Genomic DNA, 7,508 nt, shown 5'->3' with positions numbered 1-7,508 from the left:
CCAATTATGATGAACCAATTGCTAGTGATTTTTGTGCACTAGATTATCTTTATGAAGTTTTGCTTGAAATTCGTGAATCTGAAAATCGTGATGAAGTACTTTATGGAGTGATTCACGATGGATCTTTGAATAGAAAGCATGATTGCAATGATGATAATATAAATTCTATTAATGTCAATTGTGCTTATAATATGCAAAACCCTAAGCTTGGGGATGCTAGTTTTGCTATGACTACTATTTGTTGCAATGATCATGATTGGGGTGATTCTTCTTATGATCTTGAAAATTTATTTAAGCCCCATGATGAATATGAGATTGATGATAATATTTGCAATAATATTGAAAGTGGGTTTGGAAGAGTGTCAACTTTAGATCCCACATATTTGGAGAATGTTCAATCTTATGAAGTTTTTGATGAAAGTGGGTTTGGAGAGGTCATGACTTTAGCTAATGTTAATCCCACTATCTCGGAAGAGTGTCAACCTTGCATGCATGTGGATCATGTTGAGAAAATTTTATGTGATAGCTATATTGTTTAATTTTCTTATTATCCTTCATGTAATTATTATGAGAGACTAAAATATGGTTGTAGAAATTTTCATGTTACAAAATTACCTCTTGTTATGTTGAGATTGCTATCGTTGCTTTCCGCTTCCTTGCATATGCTAGTTTTTGCTTGGTATGATAATTTGTTTGCTTATAAAATACCTATGCATAGGAAATATGTTAGACTTAAGTGTGTTTGTCACATGTTTTATGATGCTCTCTTTGTGCTTCAATTCTTGTCTTTCATGTGAGCATCATTGAAATTATCAATGCCTAGCTAAAAGGCTTTAAAGAAAAGCGCTTGTTGGGAGACAACCCAATATTTTTCCTTGCTGTTTAGTAATAAATAATTTATCTAGACTCTGTTTTTGTTGTGTTTTTTGTGTTTAATTAGTGTTTGTGCCAAGTAGAACCGTTGGGAAGAGTTGCGGAAATTCTTTTTGATCTTGCTGTAAAAAACAGAAACTTTAGCGCTCACGAGAATTGCTGCCATTTTTATTTTGAGAGTGATATTGTAACGCCCCAGGTGTAACTTTCCCAATTTGTACTCCAACTCTTGCCGTTTCCGGCGTTAAGTTATATTTATTTCTCGGGTTCAGGTCTTTGTCTCCGTGTGTTGTTCTCGTTTTCATGCATCTCATATCATGTCGTCATGTGCATTGCATTTGCTTACGTGTTCATCTCATGCATTCGAGCATTTTCCCCGTTGTCCATTTTGCATTCCGGCGCTTCGTTCTCCTCCGGTGGCCATTTCTAGCTTTCTTTCGTGTGTGGGGGTTAAACATTTTCGGGTTGGACCGAGACTTGTCATGCGGCCTTGGTTTACTACCGGTACACCGCCTGTCAAGTTTCGTGTCATTTGGACTTCGTTTGATACTCCAACGGTTAACCGAGGGACCGAAAAGGCCTCGTGTGTGTTGCAGCCCAACACCCCTCCAATTTGTCCCAAAACCCATCAACCTCTGCTCCATGACCTAGAGCGTTCGATCACGATCGCGTGGCCGAAAACCGCACCTCATTTGGACTCACCTACCTCTACTTATGCCTATAAATACCCCCTCCATTTTCGGATCTCGTCTTCCCCGTCCAAACCCTACTCCAAAAAAAAATCTCCACCGACGGACGTGTCCGCCCCGGCCGGACAGCGTCCGCCGCCGCAGCCCGCCCACTCGCCAGCCGCCACGTGGCAGGACCACATCGCCGCGGCCCCCGGCCCGCAGGCCCACGCGGGGCCCTCCCGGCCCGCGTCATCGCCCCGCGCGACCCGGTCCGCGCCGCCGCCTCCTACCCGAAGCGTCGCCGTCCCTTCCGGCTCCGGTGGCCGGAGCAGTCACCGCCGCCGCGCCGCCTCTCCGCCACCTCGCCCGGCCGCCCTTCGCCGGACCCCACCGCCTCGTCGCCCGAGCCCGCCGACGCCGCCTCCTCGCCGCCCCTCGTCGCCGGCAAGCGCCGCCCCGGCCTCCTCTTCTTCCACTCCGGCGATCCCCGACGTCTCCGGCGTGAACAGTGAATTCCGGCGACCACCTCGGGAAGCGTGCCGATCCAGATCTGGAAATATCCCCCTCGGTTGACTTTTCACCCCCGAACCCTGATTTTTATGCATACTTTAACTGCCCGTAACTTTGCATCCGTAGCTCCGATTTGGGCATATTATATATCAAAATGTTCGCCCCGACGAGTAAATCATTTCATTCCATTGCATCATTTTAATTTGAGCTCATATTGATGCCCTAAATGCTGTTAGAAGGAGGCTTCGTGAGTTAATTGTCAGATCTGCTAGTTCATCTTAGACTTTTGTCATTTTTGCCATGATTAATGTGTCCATGCTATGCCTGTGAGTCCTTCATATGTTTTGTTAAGCATTTTGTCTTCTTTCCAGAGGTGCAACCCGTGCATTTTTAGGATGTGTGTGGCGACTTGTGCAACCTCGCAAAGAGAGGCACCCGGGAAATCTGTTTTCAGGGACTTGGTTGTTTTTACTAAGTCTGGGATATTTTAGTTCATGATGCCATATGTTCAGCTTGTTTCCTAGTGATCCGTGCCTCTTTTGAGGATGATCAGTAAAGGAGTTTTGTTAATCATGTTATGCTCTATCCATACATGTCTTTGGTTGCAATTATGGAGCACCATAGCTTGAATCAATCAAGCTCTACTTTTGCTTCGTGGTGAATCTGGGCAGATCGTCAACTCGTTTGCGATTTTGCCGTTGTTATTGTAGATGATCCGTGCATGCTATGCCATTGTTCTTGCCATGTCTAGCTTGTATTTTGTGCCTTCTTAATGGGTGTGTGCCTGCCTTGCCATGACTTGCACCGTGGTGAGTGCATCGAGCTCGTTTACATGCCTTCGTGAGTTATATTTCAGCATGTCTCAGTTTTCACTAAGTCTGAAAACTGATTGTGTTTTAGCTATGTTCGTGTGCCCGTTAATATATTTTGTGAACCCTTTTGGCCCCAGGACACTTTGGGTCTTTTGTTAAGCTTGTTGAGTAGCTCCATTCCATGTTCTTACTTGTCATGTTCAGTTCTTGTATCATGTTGTTTTGCTGCTTCGAAGAGGGCTTCGTGATCTGAAATTTCAGACTAGTGTTAATTTCACTAAGTCTGGTATCTGTTTTGCATTTGTGTTTTTGCCATGCTTGTTTGAACCTCTTAATGGATGAATTGGCCGTGGCTCAGTGCTAGTATTTTGTTAAGAATCTTGTGTGCATCCCTGCCATGTATTTTGTTGTCATGTTTGGTGGCTGTAGCATGTTCATTTCGTTGCATTTAGATGCCTACTTGCTGTAAATCGCAGACCGGTGTCCTATCTTAAAACGCTTGCCATTTCCAAACCGTAACTCCGATTCCAATGATCTTTATATCGTTTTCAAGCGATTTCATCCCCTCTATCCAGTGGCACCCTTGGAATTCCAAGTTGAGGCCAGGTTCATGCATTTCCTGTCATATCTTGCATTTTGCATCCCGCATCGCATTCCATATAGCATATCATCATTTCATCATATTGCTTGGTCTTGCACGTGGTTGATTGTATCCTTGTTGCTTGTTTGTCTTGTTGGGTAGATCCGGGAGACGAGTTCACTACCGAGGAGCCCGTTGAGTTTGCTTGTGAGGATCCAGTCAACCCTGACAACTGTGCAGGCAAGATGATCACACCCTGGAAATCACTACTATCTTTGCTATGCTAGTTTGCTCGCTCTTGCTATGCCAATGCTACGATGCCTACCTTTTGCTTGTAAGCCTCCCAATTGCCATGTCAACCTCTAACCCACCTTGTCCTAGCAAACCGTTGATTGGCTATGTTACCGCTTTGCTCAGCCCCTCTTATAGCGTTGCTAGTTGCAGGTGAAGATTGGAGCCGTTCCTTGTTGGAACATTTATTTTACTTGTTGGGATATCATTATATTGCTAGTTATCTTAATGCATCTATGTACTTGGTAAAGGGTGGAAGGCTTGGCCTCTCGCCTAGTGTTTTGTTCCACTCTTGCCGCCCTAGTTTCCGTCATATCGGTGTTATGTTCCCGGATTTTGCGTTCCTTACGCGGTTGGGTTATAATGGGAACCCCTTGATAGTTCGCCTTGATTAAAGCTTTTCCAGCAATGCCCAACATTGGTCTTACCATTTGCCACCTAGCCTTTTCTTTTCCTTGGGTTCTGCAGACTCAAGGGTCATCTTATTTTAACCCCCCCAGGCCAGTGCTCCTCTGAGTGTTGGTCCACCTGTCAGCTACCGGTGGCCACCAGGGGCAACTCTGGGCTGGCCTACCCGTACCTAGGACAATCTGAGTGTGCCCTGAGAAAGAGATATGTGTAGCTCCTATCGGGATTTGTCGGCACATTCGGGCGGTGTTGCTGGTCTTGTTTTAACCTGTCGAATTGTCTTGTTGTACCGGGTTACCGAGTCTGATCGGTGTGTCTCGGGTGGAGGTCTATTCCTTCGTTGACCGTGAGAGCTTGTCATGGGCTAAGTTGGGACTCCCCTGCCGGGATTGAACTTTCGAAAACCGTGCCCGCGGTTATGGGAAGATGAGAATTTGTTAATGTCCGGTTATAGATAACTTAAACCTTAATTAATTAAAATGAACCAACTGAGTGTGTTACCGTGATGGCCTCTTTTCGGCGGAGTCCGGGAAGTGGACACGGTGTTGGAGTAATGCTTGCGCAGGTTGCTCTTCTAGATTCTCGCTCGCGCTTTGCCTCCTCTTCTCGCTCTCTTTTCCGTATAAGATAGCCACCATATATGCTAGTCGCTTGCTGCAGCTCCACATATATTTGTCTCATCCATTACTATACGCTTAAATAGTTTTGATCGCGAGGGTGCGAGATTGCTGAGTCCCTGTGGCTCACAGATACTATAATTCCAGATGCAGGACCAGGTGATTTCGCTCCAGGTGACGAGTACGAGCTCAAGTGGGAGTTCGACAAGGACTCTCAGCGTTATTATGTTTCCTTTCCCGATGATCAGTAGTGGTGCCTAGTTGGGGTTTGATTCAGGGCCTTGTCGAATGTTGGGTTTTCTTCTATTTTGGCGCCGTAGTCGGGCCATGAGTGATTGTTTGATGGATGTTATTTATGTACTCTGATGTGACGTGGCGAGTGTAAGCCAACTATGTATCTCCCCCTTTTATTATGCTTTACATGGGATGTTGTAATGATTGCCTGACTTGCGACATTGCTTTCAATGCGGTTATGCCTCTAAGTCGTGCCTCGACACGTGGGAGCTATAGCCGCATCGAGGGCGTTACAAGTTGGTAATCAGAGCCTTCCCCGACCTTAGGAGCCCCATTGCTTGATCGTTTTTAGCAGCCGAGTTGTGTCTAGAAAAATGTTTTGAGTCCTTAGGAATTATATATCGGAGAGCTTAGGAATTCTTTTTACTTCCCAGTCTCCTCATCGCTCTGGTAAGGCATCCTGACGTAGAGTTTTGACTCTTCTCTTCTCAAATTTCACTAAAAAAATTTAGGATCACACGAGTATCTTGGATTTGTTCCGATGGATTATGATGAGAATATTGTCTTGGTGCCTCCTGTCAGGGGTTTAGTGGAAGTGTCCCGGGGAGTTGAGCTCTGAGGTGTTGTCATCATAATTTTATCATTACAATTCTGGAATACTTGAGATATGTTCGCCGACATTGAAAATCTCTTTTATGCAGTTCGTTGGTGAGATAACCTCGACGCCACCCAGTACTGGGGCGGGAGTTCGGGAGTATCGCCATAACTTGTATAACGGATGCTTTTCAAAGGTTGAGGTAGATGGTTTCCGAAGTTTTCTTGGTTATGTGTTGAAGGATGGATACAGCTGGATGTAGGATTTGCTAGTTTGGGTGAGATATTATGCTTCCCCTGTATCCCCAACACCTGATTGCATAACCGGAAAAGTTCGGGAGTTTCATAGGTGGGAATTCTAGTAGCTCTAGTTCTTCTTCCACGGATATTGGTTTGAGATTGGGATTTCTTACCGATTATTTGTTCTTGATCCGTACCTTGTTGATTTATTTTTTCTACCTTAATTCTACGTGGCTTCTCAATTTATGGATATGTGACCATTTGAAGAGGAATGCATTCGTTCATTTTGTTCGGATGTGAAGACTATATGTTGCAATTTTCATTCCGTTGGATTCAGCTTCAATATTTTTTTGACACTGGTGCATCGCATTGCTTCATCTCGAGACCGTTTACAAATAGGCATGAATTGGTTTCACAAGTTTTGCCTAGTCCTTTAGCAGTTGTCTCTCCCGGCAAGCGCATGCAGGCTAACTCAATCGTTCCGTATGTTTCTATCACTTTGGGTGACTACAAATTTCTATCTTCTCCAACGGTTCTCGGTGACTCGGATATTGATCTTATTCGCGGAATGGATTGGCTTTCTAAGCACAAGGCACATCTTGATTGTGCAGCCAGGCAGATTCAATTGACTCATTCGTCTGAGGATGTAATTGTCTTTGCCGCTCGGGATAATACTATCCATCTGTTTTCTCTCAATGAGAAGGGTGAATTGGATGCCATCTCTCAAATTCCAGTCGTTTGCGAATATCAAGACGTCTTTCCAGAAGAGCTCCCAGGAATGCCTCCGCACCGGCCAGTTGAATTCGTTATTGAACTTGAACCCGGCACGGAACCTGTGTGCAAACGTCCTTACAAGCTCGGACCTGAAGAGTTGAAGGAGCTGAAGAAGCAACTCGATGAGCAAGAAAGAATGGGTCTCATTCGGCCTAGTACTTCTCCGTGGGGTTGTGGTGTTCTTTTTGTGAAGAAGAAGGATGGAACGGACCGACTTTGTGTTGATTACCGTCCAGTGAACAAGAAGACCATCAAGAACAAGTACCCACTTCCCAACATTAATGAGCTGTTCGAACAACTCAAAGGTGCCCAAGTATTCTCCAAGCTTGATCTCCGTATGGGTTATCACCAGATTCGCATTCGTGAAGAAGATATTCCCAAGACAGCATTCAGAACAAGCTTTGGTTCATATGAATACACTGTCATGTCTTTTGGCCTCGCCAACGCTCCTCCGACGTTCTCTCGCATGATGAATTTCATCTTCAACGCCTACACCAATGACTTCGTTTTAGTATATCTCGATGACATTCTGGTTTTCTCGAAGAACAAGGAAGATCATGCCAAGCACTTGCGTTTGGTTCTCGATAAACTCAGGGAACATCAGTTCTATGCCAAGTTCTGCAAGTGTGAATTTTGGCTCGATGAGGTTCTTTATCTTGGTCATATCATCTCTGCCAAGGGCATTTCCGTGAATCCCGAGAAGGTATCCGCAATTGTGAATTGGGAACCTCCTCAGAACGTGAAGCAACTCCGCAGTTTTCTCGGTCTCGCAAGCTATTGCCGAAGATTCGTTGAAAACTTTTCTAAGATTGCGAAGCCTCTCTCAAATCTTCTTCAGAAGCACGTCAAGTATGTTTGGTCTCCAGAGTGTGATATTGCTTTCAACACTTTGAAAGAGAAGTTG

The sequence above is a fragment of the Triticum urartu genome, chromosome 4, assembly GCF_003073215.2.
Source record: "Triticum urartu cultivar G1812 chromosome 4, Tu2.1, whole genome shotgun sequence".
Taxonomy (NCBI): Eukaryota; Viridiplantae; Streptophyta; class Magnoliopsida; order Poales; family Poaceae; genus Triticum; species Triticum urartu.
This window is presented reverse-complemented; position numbering follows the sequence as displayed.